Source organism: Camelus ferus, chromosome 18 (assembly GCF_009834535.1).
Source record: "Camelus ferus isolate YT-003-E chromosome 18, BCGSAC_Cfer_1.0, whole genome shotgun sequence".
NCBI classification, from domain to species: domain Eukaryota; kingdom Metazoa; phylum Chordata; class Mammalia; order Artiodactyla; family Camelidae; genus Camelus; species Camelus ferus.
Window position 1 is genome coordinate 34,395,250 of NC_045713.1, and position 27,652 is coordinate 34,422,901.

At 45.8% G+C, this 27,652-nt stretch overlaps 1 long non-coding RNA gene across 3 annotated transcripts in view; it reads left to right on the forward strand.

The window, feature by feature from the left end:
• LOC116657610 overlaps positions 1-27,652 on the forward strand; it is a 231,280-nt gene that overhangs the window by 140,897 nt on the left and 62,731 nt on the right. The window contains exon 5 of one of the 3 annotated variants that reach the window (XR_004312791.1): positions 9,961-10,587. The exons of the other annotated variants lie outside the window; for them this stretch is intronic. This is a non-coding gene — a long non-coding RNA (uncharacterized LOC116657610). Of the gene's footprint in view, positions 1-9,960; positions 10,588-27,652 lie in introns of those variants that run through there. 3 annotated transcript variants of the gene reach the window in all.

Consider the following 27,652-nt stretch of genomic DNA (forward strand, 5'->3'; position numbering starts at 1 on the left):
TGCCAGCATTTGATGGTGTCACTGTTCTGAATTTTGGCCATTCAATTAGGTGTGAAGTGATATCTCATTGTTGCTTTAATTTGCAATTCTCTGATGACATATAATGTTGAACATTTTCCATATGCTTTTTTTGGTCTTCTGTCTGTTTTCTTTGGTGAGGTGTCTATTCAGGTCTTTAGCTCACTTAAAAATTATTATTATTATTTTTTCACTGTTGTGTTTTAAGGGTTTTTGTATATGTTGGATAACGGTCCTTTAACAGATGTGTCTTTTGCAAATATTTTCTCCCAGCCTATGGCTTGTCGTCTCATTCTCTTGACTCTCCCTCCTTTTTGTGACTTTCTACTCTGAGGGGCAGTACAGTGTAGTGTCTAAGGATTCAGATTCTGGAGGCATCTGCCTGAGTTTGAGTCCTGATTTTGCCACTGGCTCAGGCAAATGATCATTCCCTTCTGACTCACCATTTCCTCACTGGTGAAAAGGAGATAATAATAGGGCCACCCTGTAGGGTTGTTACGAGGAGTTAGAACTATCCTGGCAGGTAGCTGGTAAGTACTGTATAAGTGGTAGTCATTATTATTGAAAAAATTTTTTTTTGCTGATTTGAACCCAGGCACTAACTCGGTCTCCTCTTTCACTCATTTTCTCCCTCCTTCACCCACTCTATTCGAGTCACACTGGCTTGAATGTCTTTTTCCTTTTGTTTCCTCCTCCAAATGTGCGTTCCTCCCGATATCCTCGCTCTTGCTCTATTATCTCATGATTCAGGATTTTTGGCAGTCTAAGCAAATGCAGTCTAAAGGCAACGGAGTTTCCTGTTTTTATAGAAGCTGAGCCCACTGATGCCAGGTGTCCCAGAGGGGTGGGGTGTACTGGAGAAGCAGGGAGCTGCGGAGGAAAGATCCCATGAGACTGGAAGGAAGAGGGGTCTCTGGATCAGAGAGCAGTGGGGACTGAGCCCGGCCCTCTCAGGATGTTCCTCAGGGGAAGGATGCTGATGCTCCCAGGGGAACTGGGTGCCCTTAGCCTGCCAAGGGTCCTCAGTCCCTGGGTGTGGTCTATAAACCGTAGAACCCTTAGAACTGAAGGCACCATGGGGACTGAAGCAGCTGGTACCCTGGTGGTACCCAAGGGGGCTGATGCTTGGGGAGACACTCTCTAATGCCCCTGCAACATGAAACCGTATCCTCTGTCTCAGCCTTGAGTGAGAGGCTAGCCTTCCTGCCAGTTCCAGGGGTGGGGTTTCAGAGCCGGAGGGAAAGCCCACATAATGCCGATTTGTAACTGCAAAATACAGAAAGTCCTGTTTCCTTTACCTGTAAGTTTGGACTTGAGAATTGCAAATAAAATAAATCTGCTCCCAGGTTCATCCCTGCACGTTGTAACTTGAGACAATCCAGTTTCTGGTAAGGTGGCCTTTTAGACAGCTTTCAAATCTGCTCTTCCCCGTGTCTTTCTTCCTTTCCTAACCCGCTCCTCTAATCCTTCAGTTACTGGAAGCAAGTTCCCTTCTCAGACCACACTTTTTTCCCCTAAATGCAAGCTCTTAAAAAAAGTGATATCAAGATACAAACTTTAAAAAAATTCAGTATTTTCCATATTTACCTAAAATTATTTTTTCCCTCAGTGTAAGCCCTAAAAAAAAAAAGTGCTATCAAGATGCAAATTTTTAAAAATTCAATATTTTCCATATTTACCTAACATTATTTTGCCAAAATAAGTTACATAGGTTCTTCCTATGTAAGAAAGAAGTGAAAAAGTGAAGAGCCACACTATGCGATTAATTTTAGAACATGACCCTTGTTCTAGCTGTAATGTAAATTAAAAATCATACCTCAAAGTACAGTGAAGTTAGAAAAACATGCTTTGGAAACACTGTAGCTTGGTTTTTGCTTCTGCGTTTTGTTGTGTTGTTCATTTTTTCAGATCACACTTCTGAATTGCTCACCTGCCTGGGACAAGTCTTGGTTATTGTGGGTTTATCAAGCCACTTTTTTTTTTTTCCCCAGAGGGAGGTAGTCATTACCGCTGATCAGTGCAGATTTCTAGTTCTCCTCCCTATTGGATACTTGACTGGAACACTTCTCCTGGCTTCTTGTGGTTGGAGGAGACCTGCTAAGGCATCCTGACCAATGACCTGTGAGTGGACGTGACGTTCGCCGATCCGGCATGGGGTGGTTAGTCCACGACTCTCCGGAAGTCTTCCCCCTCGCTGGCATGGCGCTGGCAGTGTCTGAGATGGGAGCTACTCTGTCAGCCTGCCCTGAATTAACTAAGATGAGCAGAGCTGCCCCTAGCAAGCTAGGGGTCGAACTCTGGGCAAGAAATAAACTTTGATTGTTTTAAGTGAGTGAGATTTGGGCATCTTTGTTATCACAACCTCAACCAGCTTATCCTGGCTGATACCCACATGTTACTCTCTAAAGACACTGTCCAAGCTGTTGAAGCCAAAAAAAAAAAACCCCCCCCCAAAAAAACCCAAAAAAACCCAAAAACCCAAAAACATTGGAATTGGCATATCTCTACAGACAAAATATTTCGGCTTGGCGAACATGTCCGGGAGGAAGTGGATGTTGCTGTATTTAGAGCATGAAGCAAATGTACTATTTTGGAATGTTCAGACAAACATGCTCAAAATCATGTTCAAAATGGCCCACCTAATCGCCTGATTGGAAACAGTAACAAAGTAGAAAAGTTGACAGTGTTCCCCTTTGTACGTCGCACGCCCTGCACCCGTGGACACACGCACATGCATATAGCTAAGAGTTGTGTGGTTGCAAGAAACAGAGAGCCTTTGATCAAATTTAGAGAAGCTGTATTAATTGTTCATGATCAAACTATGACGTGGTGGAGGCCACGCAAAGACCCAGATCTTCGGCCTTTTGTGTCCCCTGTTGTCATTTCGAGGCTTCCGAATTTGATAAAACCATGAAGAGTGTTTTCAGTCTCTCCTATCATCACAGTTGGTAGAATTTTCACAGCATTTGCGTATCAGTTCCTTGTTGAATTTTCCCTATTTGACCGTCCTGTCTTATCCCCTCATTTCTTTTTATTAGATTCTTTACCCTCCTGGGACATTTTTCTCCCCGTTTTATGATATACTTTGTAGTGTTTGTATGTCTGTTATCCAAGGTCAGAATTTCTATGAAGGATGGGTTTAGGAGTCGAGTTGGAAGGAAGGTTTGGACTAGAGGTACGTTTCTACAGCACTTAAGAATGAGAAGGTGTCAGTTGTGTATATCAGGATGCGGGAGTTGCTGATGGAGGTTATGGGGGAACAAAGCCCTCCTTACTCCAAAACCAGCCCTCAGCACCATGACTGTTATCATCCCAGAGATTTTTTTGTTCTACAGGGTCTGGTCCCTTTCTTCTGTCCGTTCTTTGGAACAAGACTCTCACCAGCTCGTTTTGGGTATTGTCACAATGGATGGAGAGTGGAATGGATTGGTATCTGGTCAGTTAGCGGTGAGACTTTCTGGACAAGTTGCTTAGCTCCTTAGGTGGGGGGTCATGCTATGACTTTACTGAGTTATTATACAGATTACACAAGATCATGTCTGGGAAGGGCTCTCTTATGGTGGGTGCTCAAGAAACACTTAATTCCATTTTTTTTTTCCCCCTACAGTTAAGGAGAGAAGCCCGTAGCCTAGTGCTTAAGTGTGCAAGCTCAGAAGTCATACAGCTGGGTTTGGGTCCTAAATTCTGCCTTCTGCATAAACCGGTGGCAAGTGACTTCACTTCTGTAAGCCCCCTTGCCATGCCTGCACACAGAGAGTAAGACGGGCCCTTGCTATGTTGTGGGAATTAAATGAGATATTGAATAGATGACATTCAGTATGTTGTAAACACTCAAAAGATGGTAGTTTTCATTAGCTCTGCTATTAGAAACAAGTTTTTCATTTCCAGTCTCTGTCTTCCAATACAAGCTCCCAAGCCCTGATCTGGGAAATGTGGTGCCTACACCATGCATTCTGCTATGCCCATCCCCTCCCCTCCCCTCCTCCCCCCTCTACCCACCGCCGCCCGGGGTCTGCGGTTGCCCTTCGGGATCGGCTCACCACTGTGGTGACACACGTGAATGCTCGTGCTAACTGGGACGTGGGATAAAGGGTATAAAGCCTCATGTCCGCTCTAGTCCAGTTTTGCTGCCAGATGAGTTCGTGCCAAAGTTAATAAAGAAATGTTTGGCTGCCTGAGCTTTTTTGAAATTCAGAGACCTGTGCAATCATTGTAATGTCTCCTGTTCTGTGTTTATAAGCGATTTCTAGTACCCATTTCTGCTTTAAGCTGTGCTTCGCCTGCATTTCTGTGCTGCTATTTAATCCTTCAAGGCTTCCTTTGAAGGCTTAGCTCCCCTCCCTCAAAATCCTGTGTTTTACTTCGTCCTCTCATCTCTGACTCTGTTCTTTATCTGCTCCTGGATTTCTCCTCTCTTTCTGGGGCTCACTGGCATAAAGCCCATTTCACTTTTTTTTTCTTCCTTCTGTTACATTCTCTCTGGGCTCTCATCCCTGCTGCCTCTGCTCCTCTGGATTTCAGACAGTCGCGCCTCTGCATGGAGGGCTTCCTGCCTCTTCTTGTGGAAGGGTCATCTTCTAATTGCCCTTTCTGTTTATTGCTAATGGCTTCCCCTCCCCAACTACCATATCATCATCTCTCTCCTTTAATTTCTTCATCTCCTCCAGATATTCCTCTCTGTCCAGTCTTCATTTTACAATGCCAATAATATCATTATGATAATTTATTGAGCTCTGACTGTGTACTAAGCACTTTATATGGATCATTTAATTTCATCCTTACAACTCACCAAGAGGTAGGGACTCTCTTAATCTTCGTATTTCAGATGAGAAAATTCAGGCTGAGAGATAAAGCGACTTGCTCGACTAGTCAAGTAGCAGAAATGGAATTCAAACCTTGTTCCATTAACTCTTTGCATTTAATCCTCATTGCATTAAGCTAATTCGGAAGCTCATGATTTCAATCACTGTGCGTATATTTCCTCCACTGCCGAGAATATTACCAATTAAGATATTAAGAATCTTGTAGATTCCAAATTTGCCTCACCTCTGCCTGCCTCCTTTTTCAGTGTGCCATTTTACTTAGGTGGGTTGTTCAAATGTGTCCCTTTCAATGGTTGGTCCTTATCTTTTCCTGGTGATACACTGAAATTACTTCATAATCCCCACATACTTAGGGTGGACTATAGAGAGAGCCCCAATTTCAAATATTCTTATTCTCACAAACCACTGAGGTGTCCTGGAAATAGATACTGGGCTGCAGAAGTAGTATCTGTTTCCTTTGCTACCATATGCCTGCCTCAGAACACATCATTCAAAGTCACCTCTGGGCAAAATGGCCTCATATCATAGACTTGCCAGGCATCTGTGAATAACTGGACCCCTGGCTATTACATTAGTCAGTCTAGGCTTGGCTATGCTGCAGTAAAATAAACCCCATATTTCTGGCTTAACACAGCAAAGATGCGCATCTCTTTCGCATCACCATCGGAGTGGTTCAGGCGGCTCTCCTTGGCTTTTCTCATTGAACAGTGACTCAGAGGTCCGGGATGCTTCCATCTTGCAAGTCTACCATCCCAAAGTTCTTTGCTTCCAGCCACTTGGATGGGAGAGCAGGCGTGGCATATTCATAGACTATTAGGCACAAGAATGGTCATTATCATTTTCATCTTTCAGATGAGGAGACATGTTCATTAAGATGACTTGCTCAAGGTTTTCCAAACTAGTAAGTGGTAGATTCCACACCAAAAATCACAGCTCCCATTCTTCTTTATGTTATGTTTTGTACAACTAGAATATTTTATTTATGTTGCTGCTTTCTGTCTTGGTCCATTGATTCACAGTAAGTTATTAGAATTTCTCTTCCTTTTTCCTGATAATTCTAGCAGGGTTTTAGGGAAGACTCTCATTGGTTGAACCTGGGTCACATGTTTATCCTCAGACCAATCAGCATGGCCCAAATATTGCAGTGTTCTGACTGGTCAGGTCTGTGTCAGGTGTTTAACTCTAGCATGGAGGAAATGGAGTAGAGGGTGTGAGCAGAGCATTCACTCCTACTCTATGTGCCGGGAACAGTGGGGAACTAACCCTCTCTATAAATCCAAAGTGCTGTTACTAAAAGAAAAGTTGGTAGGTGTCAGGCAGGCAAATCAAGATAAGGTTCATCACACTGAACAACTGAGTGAGGAAGGAAATGTAAGATAAAATTAGTGACTAGGGAAACAAGTTAATGGAAGCATGACCTGACCACTCATAACACGTCATTGTCCTGGGCCATTGTGATTGGCTTGAGGGTGATCATGTGGCCCAAGCCCAACCAATGAGAACCCTCCCTGGAGTAAATGAATGAACAAATGATGCTGCTTTAGTGGAGGATGGGAGAATCTGTCCAGATGGTGAAAAGTGAACAAGGACAAGATGATGGTACAATGAAGATAAATTTTGCCCATGGCATAGTTTTTTTGGTGGGGCTTATCTTGTTTAGGGTGAGTTTTCAAGAACCCAGAAAGTTTTTGGTGCAGAAATGATCACGGTCTCCCAGTCCCCCTTTGACTTCTCTCAATCCCACTGAAGTGGGGACAGCTTTGGCTGTTAGTCTGTTCACCCCCCACAGAAGGAACTTTGTGAAGAGAGGGTGGTCCGTCCCTTCCTCGCCACCCCCCATGCTTATCCCTCCCCTTCAATTTCCACGGGCCTCACCCTCCTCTTTAGAGAATGCTTTCTCATCAGCGAGGCTGAAAAACAGCCAGGGGGCCCATCAGTGTTCACTTCCATGGGCAAAGTGACTTCTGCAGCATCAGGCCTGGAGTTTGTGTATATTCCTCTGAGTCAACGAGATTTTGTCTATAGGCCTTTGTACTATGTTTCTCCAGAGAGAGGTAAACTGCCTTTAAGTAATTGCTGAAGAAGGCATAAACCAGTGAAATTTGATTTGAACATGGAATTCGAACTGGGAGATGCTCATATAAATAACCAGGGCCGCTGAATGCGGCGGGTTTGTGCTCTATAGGTTTTTTTTTTTTTTTTTCCCCTAATCTCTGGGACTTCAGAATAGAAGTTCTGCTGCAGCAGCTTAAACCATCCCAGGCCTTTGCTCTCTGCTCTCGTGCTAGCTAGTTTGGCATTGTTAACTGCCTGTCTGGAGTTTTGTAAGTTTGCCTAATTAACTTGTGTAGTTGGAAAAGGAAAAAAAAAAAAAAGATTGAACCCCCAAACAATACTATACTCTAGAAAAGTGACACAATCTTAACCAAAACCCCACAGTTTTTAACTAGGAAGGAGTTTGGAATCATCTAGTGCAAATCCACCCATGAGGAAATTAGAAACCAGAGAAAGTAAGTCATTTGCAGGAGGTCACTGAGACTTTGGAAATGTCATAGTCAGCTTTTCCTGCTTTATTCATGGTAAGTTATTAGAATTTCTCTTCCTTTGTCCTGATAATGCCAGCAAAAGTTTCAGGGAAGACTCTCATTGGTTGAACCTGGGTCACATGTTTATCCTCAGACCAATCTCTATGGCCCAAATGTTGCAGTGTTCTAATTGGTCAAACAGCCTCCAATCCCAGAGGTGTAAGTTTCTAGCTTATATTCTGTCAGAGCTGCAGGTTGCCCCTGGCTCTCCTGGGCTGGGCCAGGCTGGCCCTGCTCCATGTGTTTTCTCAAGGAACAACCATCGTCTGGGGCGCGCTGATCTCTTGCTGGGTGATGGAAGCTCAAGAGGGGCAGAACCAAACCGCAGGAGTGTACTTACAACTTTTGTTTGGATATGGTGTGCCTCACATCTGCTCACCTTCCACTGGTCAAGACAGGTCCCCTGGCTGCCAGGCCCAGTGACAACAGGGCAGGGAAAGCTTGGTAAGAGTGGGTAGGGTACAAATCGTTGTGCACAAATAATGAAGCCCACCACTGGAAGACGTAGAGATCCTTGCTGTGATGGAAATCCAAGGAGAAAAGTGTTACCTAGAAAGTCTCTGAAGTGTCCAGAGTCTACTTATTTGATGAAGTCACCCATTTCGATCAACGGCTAAATTTACCCAATGATATAAGCTTGCTATTCGGGCATCATCCCAGATTCCTCCCTCGTCTCTTCTTTTCACATCCAGTGACCACCCCAGTCCTTATCAGTTTTACTTCTCAAATATAACTTAGAAGTCCAGCTTTCCTTCCTGCACCCCATTTCTCTGGTCTCTCTTTCTCTAGTCCAAGTGCTGCTCTGTGGCCAGAGCAACTGTACTCACATCATCTCTTGGTCACTCCCCTGCCTAAAGTCCCTACACAGATACCAGGATAAAATGCCCTACTTCTTGTCTCCTATATTATAGATTCAGTTCTTGCTACTCCCCAGCCTGCACCCAACCCTGCTTTCAATATGTAGTTATCCAAGGCTGGCCAGCCGAGTTACAGATTAACCAGGTTAACATGGGGGCAGGACTCAGGACATGCTCACATCTCCACTGAGATTTGCAGTGTAGGCAAGAATTGAGGAAGAACTGATTGCAAGTCCCAGGGAACCTGAGCCAGGATCATAGACGCTCCATTTGTAGAGGGATGGGGTGAGATCCTATTCTTCCACAAGGCTCAGCTGCAGAATGAGATTCTCACCTCGCGATACCCTGGGACCAAAAAATGTGACTCATCACCTCTTGCAGCTTAAGCCCCATGAAGTGGTCCCAGGACTCCGTTATGTTCTGAGTCTGAACCACTCTCTCCCAGGTGCTGGAGCGTTGACTCTCATTTCCGTCCCCCTATTCGTGAGGTGGTGACTGAGCTTGGAATTAGTTGTAAATTTCACTCTCTCCAGGTGACTCTGTGCCTTGGGGCGCGTTCAGTAGTAGATCTTCGGCTGTGAGGCATTTTACCCTCCATTCTGTCAGTCCTCTGTCCTCATCCTGCTCCTGCTTTTCTGCCTTTGTTCATCAAGAAAACTCCTTTTCAACGTTTTGAGCCTAGCTCATAGCACCTCTTCATTGACAGCTCCATCCTGTCTGGAGCTTTTTACATCCTCTCCTGAGCTCTTAGACTGCCCTGCACATCATCACCTCCATTCATCCGGCCAATTAATGGTTAGTTGTTGGGAGTTTATGTGCCAGGCACTGTTCAAGGCACTGGGAGTACAACTGTGAATGAGACAGACAAAGGCCCTTCCATCGGGACTGGCGGGAAAATGATGTCCAATGAACCAACAGATGCCCCAGATGGTTATCAGTGGAGAGAATGGTGTGTAAGAAACAAATAGGTGTGAGCTAGGGAGTAGCTGGGAGAAGTCGCTTACACAGTGAAGTCTTTGAGGAAGTAACATTCCGACTAAAAGATGGGAAGGAACCGGGCTTGTGAATAAATGGAGAAAGAACAGTGCCCAGGGAACAGCAGGGCAAAAACCTGGAAGCAAGAAAAGGCTTGATGAGCTGAGTCAATAATCAGGAGTGAATTCTGGGGGGAGGGTGTAGCTCAAGTGGTAGAGCTCATGCTTAGCATGTATGAGGTCCTGGGTTCAATTCCCCAGTACCTCTTCTAAAATAAATAAATAAACCTAATTACCTCCCTCCTCTGTCAAAAAAAAAAAGGAGTGAATTCTGCGATGAGGTTATGGGAGGAGGTGGGGACAGAGCATGTGGAAACCTGGAGGCCACATCAGGGATTCTGGAATCCAGTATCAGAGCAGTGGGAAGATGTGAAGTGTTGTCAGCGGAGGACCGGCATGATGTGATTCATGATTCATGATGTGATTCTTTTAAAAGATCTCCCCAGATGTTGTGTGCAATGCAATGGGATGCAGGTATAGACACAGAAAAAAAACCACTTTTTTTTCTTTTTTTTTTTTATTGAGGTATAGTTGATGTACAAGGTCATAAAAGTTACAGGTGTACCACATAGTGATTCACAATTTTTAAAGGTTATGGCCCATTGATAGTTATTGTAAAACAAAGCCACTTTTTTTTCTTAAGGGTGGCCTTTGCTGAGCTGGTACCTTGGACTGGGGGTAGTGGCCATGAGCCTGCGGAGCAGAGAATGGAATCAAGAGCTCTCATGGTGCTGGATCCAACAGGACTTGATAGATTGCAGGTGAGGTCGCGTAGGAAGAGAGCACTCAAGGATGACTCCATGGTTTTGGACATGAACAGCGGGACAGAGGCAGAGGTCTTTTACTGAAAGATGGAAGACGGCGGAGGGGCACGGGGTTGGAAAAAACTAGAGCTCCGTTGGAGACAGAATCAGTTCAAGATGCGCATCGGTGGGCCAAGCCATCTGTCTTCCACTACACTGTGCTGTGTCCCCAGTGTTGAGCCCAGTGCTTGGCGTGGATCGGGCTCTCAGAAAGCATTTGTTAATGAGAGAACCGAAATGATACGCTTAAAAGCTACAGATGACTAATGGCTTCTAGAACAACAGATGATCCAAAGTCCGTAGCGATGGCTAATTAAACCACTCCAATCCGATGTCCAAAAAACTGTATGCTAGACACCGCCCTTCCATTCTCCCCTTTAATTGAACAGGCTTGTAGCCTGCTCTTGTAGCCCATTGTTCTTCAAATGTAATTAGCCTTTGTGTTTTGACAGTAAACAAGACTCTGGTACACCACTTTGACAAATGCCTTGTTTCTGGGAAAGGAGTGTTTGTGAACACAAAACCCAGCCTTCGCCCTGCTTTCTCCCACCTCTTCCTCCTACATCTGGAGGCCCTTGGGCTACACTGTTACCTTCAGGAGGACCACGTTTCTTAGGGAAGGATGGCAACACAAAAATCGTAGTTATCATGTCTCGAACATCTATCACATGGCAGGCAGATACATTATATGTGTTAGGACAATCTTGAACAGTAATTTAAAAAATCCATGTGTTCCAGCTGAGTAAACCAGAAAAAGCTCAGAGAGGGTTAAAAATCTCCCAATAACCAGGAGGCTGAGCTGAGATTCAAAAGTGTCCAGGTGTGTTTGATCCTGGAGGCCGAGTCCTTTCTGGGATTCTGTGTTTCCCTTAACAGTAAGTACCTGGACCTTATGGAAGAAACTGTAGGTGCCTCATTAAAAAAAACAAACAGTTTATTGAGATATAAGTCACAGGCTGTATAATCAGCCTATGTAAAGTGTGCAGTTCTCGGAGCCTCATTTGTTATTGGAATAGTTTCAGCTCCCACTCTGAGCAAGGAACAGCACCCTTCTGGCGTGTGTGTGGGGTGATGAGCGCCTGCACCTCACTGCTGAGAAATGGACGACGTCACGCACGGCTGTGGTCAGCATGTCTGAGCACGGAACCTCGGGTAGTCTGACCATCAAACCCGCTCGCTTAGCCTCTACATGATCTGGCCTCCAACAGCTCTGTAGCCCTTCTCCACTGACAAAGGTGGTTTTGTCATGTCCATGATCTCATTTGACCCCCCACCCTGAAACTGATTTGCCAACTGAGATTTTTTTTAGAGCTGAGAGCAAGATGAAGGATCTCCCGAACCAGTTCGGCTGGTTTCCCTTGTCCTGACCCAGAGAGGGGTGCTGAGTTTCTCAAAACTCTCTGTAGTGACCTCATACACATTAGGATGGCCGCTTTGAAAAGAACAGAAAAAGACAAATGCGGTCGAGGATGCAGAGATATCGGAAACCCTGTGCCCTGTTGGCGGGAATGTAAAATAGGGCAGCCACTATGGAAAGCAGTAAGGGGGTGCCTCAGAAAATAAAAAATAGATCTCCCACATGATCCAGCGACCCCCCCCTGCTGGATGCGTGCTACTCAAAATTCAAGGCGGCACCTTGACTTTTTTAGATGCTACATTGAAGTGAGATCATACGATGTTTGTTTTTCTGCGTCTGACTTATTTCACTTAACATAATGTCCTCCAATTTCTTCCAAGTTGTCACAAATGGCAAAGTTTCCTTCTTTTTTATTCCACTGTATATATTTACCACATTTTCTTGCAATCTAAACAAGTCAGACTCATGGAACCAGAGAGTAGAATTGTGGTTTCCAGGGGCTGGGGCTGGGGGATGGGGAATGGAGAGATATTGATTAAAGGAGAGCTTGTTTGTCAAACTTTCCGTTGTAAGGTGAATCATACAACCTGGTGACTGTAGTTAATAATACTGTATTGTGTACTTTTTTTTTTTTTAACATTTTTTATTGATTTATAATCATTTTACAATGTGTCAAATTCCAGTGTTCAGCACAATTTTTCAGTCATTCATGGACATATACACACTCATTGTCACATTTTTTTCTCTGTGAGTTATCAATTTGCTAAAAGAGCAGATCTAAAGTGTCCACAAAAAAATGGTAGCTATGTGAGGTGAGGGATGTGTTAATTAACTCAACCGTGGTTATCATTTCACAATGTATATGTACATTAAATCTCACGCTGTATGCCTTAAATAGATACAATTTTCATTTGTCAATCATATCTCAGTAAAGCTGGGAAAATAAATAAATAGAATCATACAGCATGGAAAACAAACTTAGGATAAATAAAACACCAAAATGCTAAAAAAGTGCAGAATCTCGAAGAGGTCTTTGTACAGCCATGTTCATTGTAGCCATAGTGGCAATAGCAAAGAAGTGGAACCAACTCAAATATTCATCAATAAATGCGTGGATGAAGAGAAAGTGATACATACGTGCAAAGGAATATTATTCAGCCTTCAAAAATGAAGGAAGATCTGATACTTGCTGTAACACAGTTGAAGCTGGAGGTCATTAAGCTCAGTGAAATAATCCAGCCACAAAAGGACAAATACTGCATAATTCCACCCACGTGCAGTATCTGAAGCTGTCCAAGTCATAGGAACAGGAGATGGAGAGATAGGGGCTGGGAGCTGGGAGCAATGGGAATTAGTGTTCAGTGGGTGCAGAGTGTCAGTTTTGCAAGATGTAGAAGTCTTAGAGATGTGGTGCCCAACAGTGTGTCCATGCTTAGCACTATCGAACTGGACACTTAAAAATGGTTAAAATGAAAAATTTACTGTTATGTTTGTTGCTAGCATAATCAAAAAAACTGTCTGTGGTGGACTTAGGACTTGAACACATGTCTCTATGATCCAGTGTAGTTAGCCCTGAGGGAGAATGCTGTCTGCACATTTTTTTGCCAGGGTTGTACTTTTGTCTCAGGTTGGGCTTTTTAAAAATTTTTTTCCTTTGGCCCTAGCATCTTTGAGAAATAAAAGAGTGCTTTTGCCAGATCTCAAGGGGTATCAGGTGAGCGGGGTGGACCTGCCAGAGAGTGCCTATTGCAAAATGGATTCATCTCCCCTAGGATGGAGGCTGCAAATGGCCCTGTGAGGTAAGCAGGGGTGGCAGTATTCATCCCACATGGAAAAACCAAATTCAGCATGATTAATGGGGCATCCAAGATCATTTGGGGCATCGGTGATGGAGTGGAGACCAGATCCCAGAAATTCTAATGCTGGGTCCAGTGTTAGTGAAGTGGGCAGTGTAGCTCATTTTAAAGGTTAGAACTTAAGAAAGAGGTGGAAAATTTGCATGCTTTCCTTACTTTTATTATTTTACTTACAGAAATTTCTAGAACACCAAATTGCACAGTTCCGTTGAGTTGTTCAGCCCTGACTCTCAATCCCAGTGTGAATAGTGGCCTTAGGCCTGCCAGACCACGGGACAGGTACGAATGCACTTCCTCCAGGCCCTGGGGCCCTCTGAGCCCTCTCCTTCCAGCTGTAGACTTTTCTTTTTCATGCTTGAACTCCAGAGGTCCCCAAGGGCGTCTGCCTTAATTAAAATTTAAATTCACAAATCATCTCTTAAACTGTCTCATAGGCAGCCAAATAATCACCGACATGAGCAGCTGGTTGGAGTCACTTCTGCTTTGATGCTTTTCGAGACATCAGCTGAGTCCCAGCCGGTCACGACAATCTTCCAGCAACCTCTGTCGCCACAGACCTTGCCAGGGAACTCTGCTTGAACACTTTCCACTGTTCCCAGTTCAGAGTGTGCTCAGGTGTCCTGGTCTGTCCCCATCCCTGTCTCCCGGAGCTTGTTTGTGCCCTGGGGGTGTATCTGGGGAAACATCCTGACTTGGGGACCAGCTAGGTAGCGGAGAAGGTCTTGAAGCCCAGGCAGAGCGAAGACCCACCCCCAGGCTGAGCAGACCGGGGCCCTGGCCTCCGCTCCTGGGAGCTCACAAGCTGCCCGTCACAGCCTCCCACCCCACCCCGCCCCCCGCCCCAGCCCAGGGCTTCTCGGCCTCCGCGGCACTGACATTTTGAACTGGATTGTTTTCATTGTGGAGAGGGCTGTCCTGTGCATGGTAGGATGTGTAGCCACATCGCTGGTCTCTGCCTACCAGATGCCAGTAGCAGCCCCCAGTCGTGACACCCAGAAGTGTCTCGCGACAAGGTCAGATGTCCCCTGGGGGCAGGGCCGCCCAGCTGAGAGCCATTGCCCTAGTCCATTGGCCTCTCTAAGGCCAGTCCCCTAGATTCAGAGTCCTTTTCTCATTTCCCTATAGGTCTGTCTTCATATCTCCAGACCCTGACATTGTGTAAAGTAAGAAAAGTGTATCCTACTGCCTTCCCGCTACAACAAGGTCTTAGAGCCTAAAAAGAAGGACTCAGACCTTGGAGACCCGAAAGAGTCTGTTTATTCTTTGTGGAGGGAGGGCCGGCCTGGGTGGAGGCGAAACGTCAAATGCCTTTCACTCCTCCTGGAGAAGCCGCCGCTCCGCACCACTGAGGGTGGCCAGCCAGGACCTCGGACCAGGGCTGTCTGAGCCTGGAGCCCATGCTTCTTTCATTTTCAAATTTTTTATTTAAAAAAGTTTTTTTTTTTTTAAATTGAAGTATGGTTGCTGTACAATGGTATATAAGTTACAGGTGTACAATACAGTGATTCACAATTTTTAAAGGTTATACTCCGTTTATACTTATCTTTAGTAAGAAGAGAAAACTTCATACAACTATGAAGAGAAACATGAGTAAGAATTCCATTTATACTTATTATAAAATATTGACTATATCCCCCATGTTGTATAATATATCCTTGTAGCTTAATTTATATCTAAGGGTTTATAAACCTCTTACTCCCCAACCCTTATACTTCCCCTCCCCCTTCCCTCTCCCCACTGACAGCCGCTAGTTTGTTCTCTACATCTGTGAGTCTGTTTCTTTTTTTTGTTATATTCACTAGTTGGTTGTATGTTTGAGAGTCCACATATAAGTGATAGCATACAGTTCTTGTCTTTCTCTGTCTGACTTATTTCACTTAGCACGATGCCCTCCAGGAACTAAAAATAGAACTGCCATATGACCCAGCAATTCCACTCCTGGGTATATAACCAAAAACAACCCCCCACTAATTCGAAAAGATACATGCACCCCAATGATCATAGCAGCATTAATTTCAGTAGCCAAGACATGGAAGCAACCTAAGTGTCCACTGACAAATGACTGGATAAAGAAGATGTGGTATAGATACACAATGGAATATTACTCAGCCATGAAAAAGAACAAACTGGAGCCCATGCTTCTAACCTTCCTGCTCCCTGCCTCCTCCTTGGACTCACCTCAGTGGTGGGGTGGAGGAGCTGGCAGGGGGGCACTGGGCCTAGCTCACTAGCTAGCTATATCTCCCTGGGTTTTTCCATCCTCCTCTCAGGGCCTGGGAAAGTGTAAGAGATGAGATAGATAGTCCCTTCCATTATTTCCAGCTCTGATGATTCATGCGCCCTGGCTTCCAGGCCCCACAGAAGGGAGTCCTCGCTGAGTGGAGGCAGAAATCCATCCACCAAACAGGTCGTGGGCTCCTCATGGGCTCCAGGGGCTGGACTGGGTCCCAGTGCTCTAAAGATGAAGGAGAGAGGGCTCTGTGACTGAGGACCTCCTAGTCTGGAGGGGGAAACAGACAGGCCAGCAGGAACAACAATGAGTTATTGCTTGTACAGGCAAAATAAGGCGTAGGTCAGCTGGGGCAGTGAGAGATCATCTCAGCATGAGGGGCGAAACAAGTTCCTGGAGCAGCTCTTTTCTTAGGGCCATGGGAATCGGGCGACTTCATTGTCCCAGCATCTGCCTGTCCCAGCATACAGCTCCATTGCTGCATCTATCCGGTGACAGACCACCCCACATTTAGTGGCTTAGAGCAACTGTTTCATTACAGATTCTGAGGGTCAGGACTCGGGGCAGGAAATTTTGGGGCTACCTTGCCTAGGACCTCAGGTGGGAAGGTTTGGGTGGGATCTGGAATCACCTGGAGACTTCTTCCCTCATAGGTCTACCATCTGGGCTTGACTGGGACTGTGGACCGGGGCACCTGTACGTGGTCTGTCCCAGTGACTTGGGTTTCCTTTCAACATGGCGGCCTCAGGGCGGTCAGACTTCTTTCAGAGGGGCTTGTGGCTCCAATAGCAAGTAGAAGCTGCCAGGAGGAGGCTGCATGGCTTTGGATGACCTAGGCTTGGAAGCCACATGGCATCCTTCCTGCCACATTTCATACATCGAGGCAGCCCTGTCTCACTCAGATTCAAGGGGACGGGACACAGACCCCACCTCTTATGGCTGGGACATAAAAACAAAAACCAAAAACCAAACTTGCAGGCATCACACCATTCTTATTTCCACGTTCAGGGGTCTGAATTTCTTCAAATCTTGAGCAGAGAATCCCACCTTGAAAAATATCTCTCCAGGTGTATTTACACCAAAGCCTACTTCAATTAATCAATTCTAATGCTCCAATTACTCAGCTTATATTTTCAGACACTCTAACAAGCAGCACAAATGAATAGGAATTAAACTGATGGCGCAGTCACCCTCGACTATTAGAAAGATTACACTCGATTTCCCCAGCAGCCTTCCCCTTTGGGAGATGAACTTCCTTTTCTCACTTCTGTTTAGCACAGGGGAGTGTTTCCCTGGGGCTGGGATGGGGTTGGAACCGGTGGGAAGGCTTCTAAAAAAAAATACAGCAATTGTAATAAAGATAAGTTTTAAAGGACGGCTGGAACCTTTTGGGCGGGTGTCTTTTTCATGGTGGGAAGGACCGGGGTTCCTACCCAGCCTTTGGCATTAAACAACCTGGGCTCCGTTCACTCATCTGTAGAGTAAGAGGGTTGGGTTTGACCATTTCTAAGAACCCTTCCAGCTTCAAAAACGTCTGTGATTGTAGGAATATTTACCAAGGGCAATTTTCTAACACCAATACCCAGAGGGAGCACCCGTGTAATAATCACATTCATTTGCATAACTTGCGTTCAAGAAATACTGCCGCACTCCTGGTAACCAGACCTTTTCCTCTGCGTCTACATAAATACACACGTACGGTAGGTTTTTTCCTGCAATTTCCTCCTTTTCCCCACCACGATAATATATACTGAGAAGTTTCCATATCAGTACATAAAATTAAACTTAATTCTTTTCTACTGCTATGTAATAGTCCACTGTCTAGATACACCATAGACTATTTAAATAGGCCCCCTTTGATGTAAACACAGATTCCTTCTTTTTTTGTCTTTGTTAATAAGATTGTAACAAATAATCATGTACATACGTCATTTTGCCCATTATGCAGTGTGTCTATAAAGTAAATTTCTGGAAGAAAATTTGTTGGGTCAAGGGCTTTTTGTCATTTTGATAGATATTGACAAATTCCTCATCATAGAAATTATACCAATTTATTCTTCTATCACTAGTATATGGAGGAGCCTTTTTTCCCTCTCTCATAATAACCGACCCAACTTTATAATTCTTGTCATTCTGACAAGGTGAAAATGGCGTCTCATGGTGGTTTTAAGTGGCATTCCTCCTGGGTGAGAAAGCTAGCATCTTTTCTTATATGTGAGAGTCCCTTGTATTTCTTTTCCTCAGAAATGCCTCTTTATAGACTTTGGAAGGGGATGCACTTAAAAGAGTTTTAACAGATATTGTTCAGTTGGTCTGATGGACCCACTAAGTGGCACCACTTCGGTGTCCTCTTTCTACTAGTTTCCAAAATTATCCATGAGCCCTTAGGCAGATGGTGGCCTCTTCAGCTCAGCAGTCCGCCCCTTTATAAGAAGCTTTGCCTATAGGTGGGCTGGAGCAGGACACCCCCAGCCACCGAACTGGTTTCTATTTGCTACAGAAACATTTTGTAGAGAATATGAGCCGCCAAAGCCTCTCTGACTCCCCCACGCGATCTTGTCCACCAGTCTCAGGAAATGATTGCACTTCATTTCTGATGAAGACCGTTTCTCCCAAGTACATTTTGTTATCGTGATGGGTTTTGTCATTTAGAAAAAAAAAATAAACCAAGCCATCGCCCTTCTAGAAAAAGGCAGACATTGACGGGTTTCAGCCTTTATTGGCATCAGTTTTTCTACTGGCGATGATGGTGACAAACCGCTTTTTCTTGACACCTGCTTCATTCCTGCTTTTCACGGTCGACACATAGAGACAGAAGGAAGGCTAGGTTTGGCCGTAAGCCTAGGGCCACGCTCGCCAACATAGTGGAGCCGAATTTGAGGTGAATGGCCCTCTGCTCAGCCAGGGATGAAGATGATAACTTTACTTAGGCTGTCATGTGGTCTTGCTGTCTGGTACTGTAGACAGCTAGGGGAGGTGGTTCCCAGAGCCAGAGAACCGGGCGAAGCTTTCTTGACATAAGAGAAGCCATTTTAAGCCTAAGCCATTTTGTGACCTGAGCCTGGCCGCAACGCTCACCTTTGCAGGGGACGGGTCTCAGTGGTTAATTATTTTAAGGGAACAAAATGATGTAAAAACAAACAGCTATTACCAGGCCCTGGAGATAACCACATCGGAGGCGATCTATCAGTTGTAAAGACCCTCAGTTGGGTTTGGAAGGTACGGATTTGCCCAGAGCACATTCTTGAGCTGTTTGGCAGGACCCTGACCCTTCGAGCACTCGACCACCAGATTAACTGTAACCCAAGGAACGATGATGCTGATCTTCGCTGACCCTCAAGTGACTTCAATTAACTATGCTTGGACTCTGTCAACCTTTGTCCTGACTCTAGGCTGAATTCTCCTCTGCTTAAGCACCTTCATGAATACACACGCACCCTTGCCTCCTCTGTAACTATGTGCGTCCTCTTAGTTTAAAACTTCCCCAGTTTTCTTGTCCGGGGAGACACTGCTTTGGGAAATATTCCTGGTGTTCTCCCTTCTTGCTGCAAATAATAAATTCCTCCTTCTTCTTCTCTTTGGTTTGATTGCGTATTTTGGCTTGATAGCCACCAAGAGGCGAGCCGACTAGCTAAAATCCTAGGGAGAGGAAGTGCAGACAGTTAGCCGAGTTCCAGCATTTTGCACACTCCGGGTTCTGTGTTAGGGATGCAAAAATGAGTTGCTGAGATGCAGCCCTTGGGCTCAGGTAGCTCAAACACCAGCATAGGGCAACCCATCAGCAGAGATTTGTAACACAGTGTGGTAAGTTCCAATCTAACCCAAAGAAGGATTCCTGGAGGAGGTACACCTCGGTCATACTGTCAGTGTGCATTGCTGTTAGACAGGGAGGCAAGACCGCGTGGTCAAACACATGGAGAAGAGAAATAAAAAAGTGTGTGGATGTGTGTAACCGAAGGTGGTTTGGCATTTTCTGGAGCAGAAAGCATGTCACGGGTAGTGGTTGAGGAGGTAGACAGAGCGTGGCGTGGCCTGTCTGCTCTCTGGAAGACTTGTGATTTACCCTGCAGGTGAGCTTGTGTTTTCCGCAGGGCCAGGCACACAGGAGGCGTCCACTGTGTAAAGGAGTCTCTCGGGTGAGCCGGGTCCCACGCACAGTTACCATCTCAGTGTCTCCGTCTGCACTCCTTCCTCTGTCCAGCAAGACGGGGAAAAGATGAGGCTTTCACAGTCCTTCTAATGCCTGGACCCACCAAGTTTGGAGCTTGAAGAGGAGTTGAGGTCAAGGGAAGAGAGTCGAGCAATAGGTGTCATGTCCCAGAAGCTCAGACCCCTTCCTATGGAGTCAAATCACCTGTGCATCTTGACTTGATCTAACTCAACTTTTCACGCCCAGCAAAGAACACGAAAAAGTGAAAGACGGAGACCCACAAGGGAGGCTGTGGGCACAACATCAATGGTCCAGCAACTCCATCCTTCACTCCCTGCACAAAAGGGCACGGGAGGGGAGGAGCGAGGTCCATGTCCCCAGCATCAGGTTTCTCGTGTAACTCTCATAGATTTGGGCAGTAAACGCAAGATAAAAGGCTCACCAAGGAACCAGTGAGTGACATAGCCATCGCTGGAAGGAAGGCTGGCAGGGTGGGCCATATACAAAACCCAGCCTATGAGGGGCTTTAAAGAGGTAATTCAGTTTAAATGAGGTCATTAAGGCCCTAATTTAATAAAACTGGTGTCTTTGTAAGAAGAGGAAATTTGGAAACAGACACACGCTGAAGGAAGACCATATGAAGGACACAGACAGAAGAGAGTCTACAAGGCATCTCAGAAGAAACCAGCCCTACTGACGCCTTGATCTCAGACTTCCAGCCTCTCAGACCATGAGAGAATGCATTTCTGTCCTTTAAGGCACCCAGCCTGCGGCAGTTTCTTGTGACAGCCCTAGGAAACTAAGACATTTTAGAAGGGGGCTTGTCACATCAACTCTGTCTGTCCCACCCCTCTCCAAACTGTTCAGATTTATACACAAAAAATGAAGCCACTCACAAACATTGGCACATTAGTTGCTTTTGGTTGAAAATGCCTTGTGATGCCCCTCCCAGCTCATCAGAGTGGGAAAACATTGTCGTGGGCGAGGGGGCCGTGAGATCATTGAAAGCAGAGAAGAACAGGGTGGATCTGAATTTGGGGTAGATCACACACGTAGTCACAATATGTGACTGAAAGAGGGCAAGACGGGAAATGGAGAACCGTTAGAAAGCTTTCTCATGCAGTAGCAGCACGGATGGAGCTTTTGGAAGGGGTCCGAGAAATACTTAGGTATGAGAAGAGTATTGGTTCATGGGATGGGGAGTGAAAAGAGGGAGGAGAGAGGGACGACTGCTGCGTTTCTAGCTTGGGCGTCAAGTATATGGTGGCGCCATCGACTACCGGAGAAAGAATTTGTTTATCTGCATGGCACCTCATTCCAGAAAGAACTTAAGCTGGCTTGCACAAATACTGACCATGTCATCATGAAGATAAGTAGATGAGGAGAGGAAACCAAAGAGCAGTTGAAGTAGGAAGGAGAAGATGAATCCTCATCTGCAGTTTCTAAACACTTGTCAGAGATGGGCTGTATGTTTCTCTTTAGCCCAACGAAGGACATTATTCACGCTTGTTGGTTTGATCAGTGTTGTCCACCTTTTCCAAGAACCTAGAGTCTGGAAATCCTAGCTTGGTGAAAATCTGGCTTTTGAGGTTCTAGGCGTCAGAGGCACCAGGGATATGGGGAGAAGCATAGATCAAATATTTGGAGAGTCCATACAGAGAGGGTTCAAAAGCCATGAGCATCCCCAGATGCACCCTAGGGCAGACTGACATCTGAACACTGAGCTCAGAGACTGTCTGAGCAGACAGGGTGTCTGTGCTTTGATGCGACCACGTAAAATCTGTTTATTTGGGGAAATGACATGGATATGTCAGATGTCTTCCATGATGCCACTTGACTGATTTGCATAGTGTCACTGTTTCTGCTATGTGAACATACAGGTTATATAAGCAATCTGGCAGCTTAAGTCTGGTTCCTGTCATTTCTAAGGTGGCAGATGGTTCAGAACAAGGGGACCTTTTCTGTCACACAATCGAGCGTGAATGCATCGCCAGTCCAGGCACATTTCTATTATCCCTTCATGATTGCACCTTTGGAATACGCCCAAACCGCCAGTGTGAAGGCTCTTGGGTTGGGAAAGGAAATGGTTGTCCCTGTGCTCTGTTTCCTAGAGAGGCTTCTTTCTGACGGATGTTCCGGGGTTGTGTGCAGAGTGTTCAATAGATTTACATTCTTGCTGCCTGTGGGGTCCCTTTCTCTCCAAGGAAGGGCCAAGAAGAGGGACTTTGGAGAGTGAGTTCTATAAAGTGGCTCTTGGCACTCGTATTACTTGACCTCACTAGGTCCAGAACCAGCTGGAGCTTGATTTGCTAATCTTTGCAGCTCACGAATGTGTGCGTGCATGTGTGATGTGCGTGTGGACATGTGGGGTTGACTTGCTCTGTTCCCTGCCGTGATCATCTGTTGCTGCTGCCTGCCTGCATCCATCCCCTCTTCTCCAGCGAAATTACCCTGATTTCCTCTTGGACGGTCACCTTCTCCAACTTTCAGTCCAGAGGTGGTGACGTGACTCAGGTCACTGGCTCCCATCTTCCTGACTTCTGTGACTGGTTCAGGAAGGGACACATGACTTCATCCAGGCCAAAGAGAGCAGTAGTGGCCCTTTTGATGGAACTGTTGGAGATGAGATGTTCTCATTTCTTCTGGGGCTGCTGACCTAGTACCATATGAGCCGGGAGTTGCTGGCCGCCATCTTGTCCCCTCGAGGAGAGGGCATCCTAAGGATGGAACAAACACAGGGCAAGTGAGACCTGAGATTTGGGAGAAGACAGCCTGCATTGAGCCATAAATGAAGCCCGATGGCATGTGGACTTCCCAGAGTCGTGAACCAACAAATGTATTGTTGTCGTTGTCATTCTGCTTACACCAGCTTTATTTCTGTCACTTGCAACTGTAAGTCTTGCCTAAGACAATCTCTCTACCCTCTTATGTTTGACTATCTCCAGACAAGCTCCCGACTGGCAATCAGCAATATCGTGGGGTGGGTAGCTTCACCCTTTACAAATTTATTCCTCCTTTACCCTCGACATGTACCGGGTCAGTCACGTTGGCTTTGGAGTCACAGAGATCTGGGTGGGAATCCACACCATGTTTTTCTTTGTGTAACTGATTTAACCTCTCAGGACCTCAGTTTCCTTATCTGTAATGCAGGGGAAGTAACTCATGGGATGGCTGCAACTGTGACAAGAATGTAAACGGGTGGCTATGAATTTGCTGCATGGCATTCAAATGTGACAAGTGACAAAATATTTTATTCACTTTAAATCAAATTAAATCTGGCTCCAGACCCCCACTAGGTGGAGTGTTGAGACATTTATTTATTTATCTGGGGGGAGGTAATTAGGTTTATTTGTTGATTTGTTTGTTTGCTTATTTAAATAGGGGTACTGGGGACTGAGCCCAGGACCTTGTGCATGCTAGGCACGCACTCGACCCCTGAGCTCTACCCTCCCCCACTACAGCGCTGAGACATTTAATCAGAGGCATGTTTAGGGTCATTCCCTGCCAATCCCTAAAGATACACAAAGTCCAAGGAACTTGTGGCTTAAAAATGAGGGAGGGGGTTGGGTCTCAGTCTTTGGGAGCCACCAGAGTTACTGATGCCCTTTCTGCTCCGTGATATCACTGCCCTTACCTCACTTTGTCCCTCAGCCTTTGTCCTCTCCAAGGACCCAAGGATGCCCCTTGTTGCTGCTGTATTTTCCTCTAGCCAGAGGTTTGGCCAGAGTTTTTTTGCCGGCACTGTCAAAGCCTTAGCAGCTGAACACTGGAATTTGACAGAACATTGTAAAATGATTATAAATCAATAAAAAATGTTAAAAAAAAAAAACCGAAAAAAAAAATCTCGGCATCTTGTCCAACCTCCCTGGTATCCCACAGGGATCTCTGTTCAAACAGAATACCAGTTCTAACACTTGTGAAGATCTCAGCCTTCATATTCCTCCTGTTATGGGGAAGCCAATGCTTAATCTACCTCCCCGCCACCAGTCCCCACCCCACCTGCCTATTTTCCCTGCCCGTCAATGAGCGTCCGCCTCCTAAACAAAACGAGGGTGAAGGTTCTCTTCTGGATGTCTCATAATTTGTGTCTTTGGCCCTTTGACCAGAATGCTAGTTGTCTCCATCAAGTTTCTCTTTCTTTCTTGCCAACGGAAGTTTTAGCTGTCTAAGCACATGCCCAGAATAAGGCTGATAATTTACCAGCCTGACTTGCAGCTGAGGGAAGCTGTACAGCTAAGTTCTGGTCAAAGGGATGTAAGTAGAAAGGGTGGGTAGAAACTTCTGGAAACCTTCTTTAAGAAAGGGTTCACACCTGCCATTTGTCCCTTCTTCTTCCTTTTCCCCATCCTGCTGCCTGCAATGTAGGTGGTGCCATCTTGAACCAAGGGCATGGTGGTCATATCCTAAAAGATGTGAGAGCAGTGAGTTGGGAGGGGACTGATACTTCAATTATAGAAAATACGCAGAGGAGGAATCTCCCCTATCTTTGGCTTAATGTTATGATGATTGAAATGGGCAGCTCCCATCTTGTGACCATCAAGGGGCAAACTCAAGGATCGAGGCGACTACTGAGCATGACAGAACTGAAGGAAGGAGAGAGCCGAGTCCCCTGGGGCATCACTCCCCTGAGCTTCCCACCTCCAGACTTCTTGTGATGTAAAATGAAGTCGTTCGCTTACTGTTTAAGCCACGTTTATTTGGGTATTTCATGACCTAAAGTCACCCCAACTGATGGGACATGAAGGAGCGCAGTCCCAGAACACCAAGGCTTGGTGGCTTGTTTTTAAGATGAGGCGAGGAAATTCCCTCTTGATCTTTTGAGCATCCTTTCAGCAATGAGAACAGAACACAAACAGATATCACAGTAAATTATCCGCCCCTATGTAAAAAGCACAGCATGGAACCTGACACATTTAAGCAGCCAGTAAAAGGTAGCTATTTTTCTTTTTCTTATTAGCATAATGCCTCAATAAATGTTAGTTTCCGATCCTATCTCCTCGAGTGTCTCTCCCTCTGCTGCTAAATTCCCCAGTACCTTTACATTTATCTCCCTTCTCCCCTATTAAACCTGACTCTTGAAAAGACTGTCAACTCACTCTCATTGAGGTGTCAGTGATAGATAAGGCTTAATGTATGACCTCATTCCCCAAACACTACCAGCTTGCCAGGGAGATTTACATTTAATAGAGGATTAAAGCCTTAAGCCAAAGGAATGAATCTTTAATGGTGAAATTTGAGGCATGGGAAAGCTTATGAAAAACCAGTATTGCAGGGGAGGGGTCTCCCTGATGATCCCAGTTTTCCCAGGGGTTCTCATAACATTCTCCAAACTTTCCCAGATTTAAAAGCATCATGCCATAGAGCAATTCACAATTAGTGTTTGGCCAACAGTAGATTCTCGAGGAAGCTTTGTGGAACTGAACTGGAGTGGGAGGGGGACATGTGAAATCAAAGGCACGAGAAGGGGGTGTCGGGTCCAGAGGGGGTTGTCTGTTGGCGGGGTGAGTCAGGCTGCCTGGCTGTGTGGATGGAGCTTCCCCGGGGGCAGGTGCCGGCTGTGTTGAGCCACATTTGTTTTTTGAAGCAGTGGTTTCTTGCTTCCTCTTGACATCAGTGCTTCAGGGGCTGTACCAGTTATCTCCCTCCCCACCCCCATCCGCACCCCCCCCCCCCCGTGTCTGCACTTGAGTTTTCTCTCCTGGGCTCATCCATACCTCCAGTCTTCCTTCTGCTTGTCCTGACCTCCCGGAGGGCTCTTTGCCCAGGCTCCTCGAGTTCTGTGAGTCTCTCCTTGGATCCACTGTGAAATCTCTGGGCATCTTGGTTGGACCAGCAGTGCAGACGGGACAGGCTGTGTTCTTGGTCTCCAGGATTTCCTCTTTGAGCTCCAGCCTGCACTGTTTCCTGCCCAGCATCTCCTCTTGGATGTCTCTCTGATACTTTAAACCCAGCACGTGTGTGCCAGATATCTCCCACCTGTCCCCCAGATCCGCTTTCTCTGGAAGACTGAGCCATTTGAACCTCATCAACTCTGGCTGGGTTAGACCTGTTAGGAGGAGGGAGGGGGGAGGCTACAGTGTTTGTTCTCCAACCCTCCTCCTGAAAGCTAGCTCCTGCCTCCACCAAAAGCCTGCCCCGTTCAAGGTGGCCTTCTCTATGACACACCCTCTTTCCAAGCTGTGGCAACCTCCGGTCTCCTTGTCCCTGCAGGTTTGGGGTGGTAACAAGCCCTCCACCGCTGCCAGCCCCAGGTTACTGCTCTCACCCTCATGTAGTTCCCCTGAATGAGCTAAGTCAGCCTCGCCTGGGAATTTACTCAAAATGCAAATTTGGGGGCCACCTTGGGAACTAGCAATCAGGTGTGGGGCCCCACAGTCTGCATTTTAACTTATCCTCTTAAAGAGCAGGATTCTGATACGTGCGGAAGCTTGGTGTCACCACACTTTAGCTTTCCACGCTTCTGTGCTTATTAACAATTTCCGCCAATGAGGCGAAATTGAGTGCTACCTCTATTTTCCATTGAGATTCGATCTGAATAACAATAATGATGATAATAACAGAATTCTGATCCTCCTGCACAAAAGTGACTCTCCTAGGGCCTCTATTTCACCGAAGGGAGCACCATGGGATTTGATCTTACAAGTCTTTTTACTCTCAGCACTTGTCAGCCTGTCTAGTACCTGGTAAGTGCTCAGTAAAGCTTCATTTCAATGGAAGTTTTTTTTTTCTTCTTCTTAGTTTTGTGCTTTTCACAACACACCATCCATCGATTCAGCCATCCACCCACCAGGTACCACCATGTAGGTAGGGGGGATAAAAGCCAAATACAATACAGGATTTGGTGTCATAGGTTCCATGAGTAAGTGGGTGAGACGCCAGTTCTCGGAGCTTTCACGGAGGATCATCATATTGTCTACCTCGGGAGGGGCTGGTTGTGAGGACTGAATGTAGCAATGCATGTGGGATGCTTGGTGCAGTGCCAGACATCAATGTTCAGTGTCAGTGTTATTTATTACGATCACAATCGACAAATTATGATACAGCTTAGCAGGACCCAGACAGAACTTCATGGAGCCATGCAGGGTGGGGGAGTGGGTGGGAGGGAGTTGGGGGAAGGGGCAGGGAGCGCTTTGCTTCCCAAAGGCTCATCAAAGCACTTTGTATATTACTTGGCGCTACTCAGTATAAAGGCTTTGCTTAACTGCTCCGGCTGATATTCTTGACCTTGTGTGACATTTCCTCTCTGCTTTCCCTCTTCAAGGCTACTCTTTAGTTTCCTTTTGACCTGGTTTTATTTCTATTAAAAGATTAGCCAGTACATAGGACTGACCCAATGATTTATTACCATCAATCTCTGCACTTATTTTTTTCTCTCCAAAATGAGTATAATTTTATCATTTTCGTTGGTTAAGAAGGTTTCATGTTCACTGTTTTAAAAAAATCATTTGATAAAAAGAAGTGCACTAGAACAAAACACACATCACTCAGAAATACTACTTGTAACGGTTTTGGTGAGCCTCCTTCCAGATGTAGCATGGTACATTCAGCTTAACCTCTATAAAACTTTTAAATTTTACTTAAATGAGGTCATTTTGTACAAGCAGCTCACTTTTTTGATAGAAACCCATCAGCAGAAGCGCTAGGAAAATTTTATCAAGAGATGCTCCCTGGCTCTCTCTACTATGACCACCAGATGGCGGTGGTTCTGAATTTATCAGACTTTCCCGTCCGCGGTGCTGGCTGCAGAAAATAAATGGTCCACGTCTCAGGTCCTGGTCCTTCCCATCACTCTGGCCCGGGGTTGAAGACGGATTGATTTTTGTCTTCAGCGACGCCTGTGGAGGGAAAAAGCCATGCCTGCATTCTGACATGGAGCAAAGCTCTCTCCTCTGTGCCGCCCCACCTCACCAAGGCAACTCTCTAGGACTGAACAAATTCT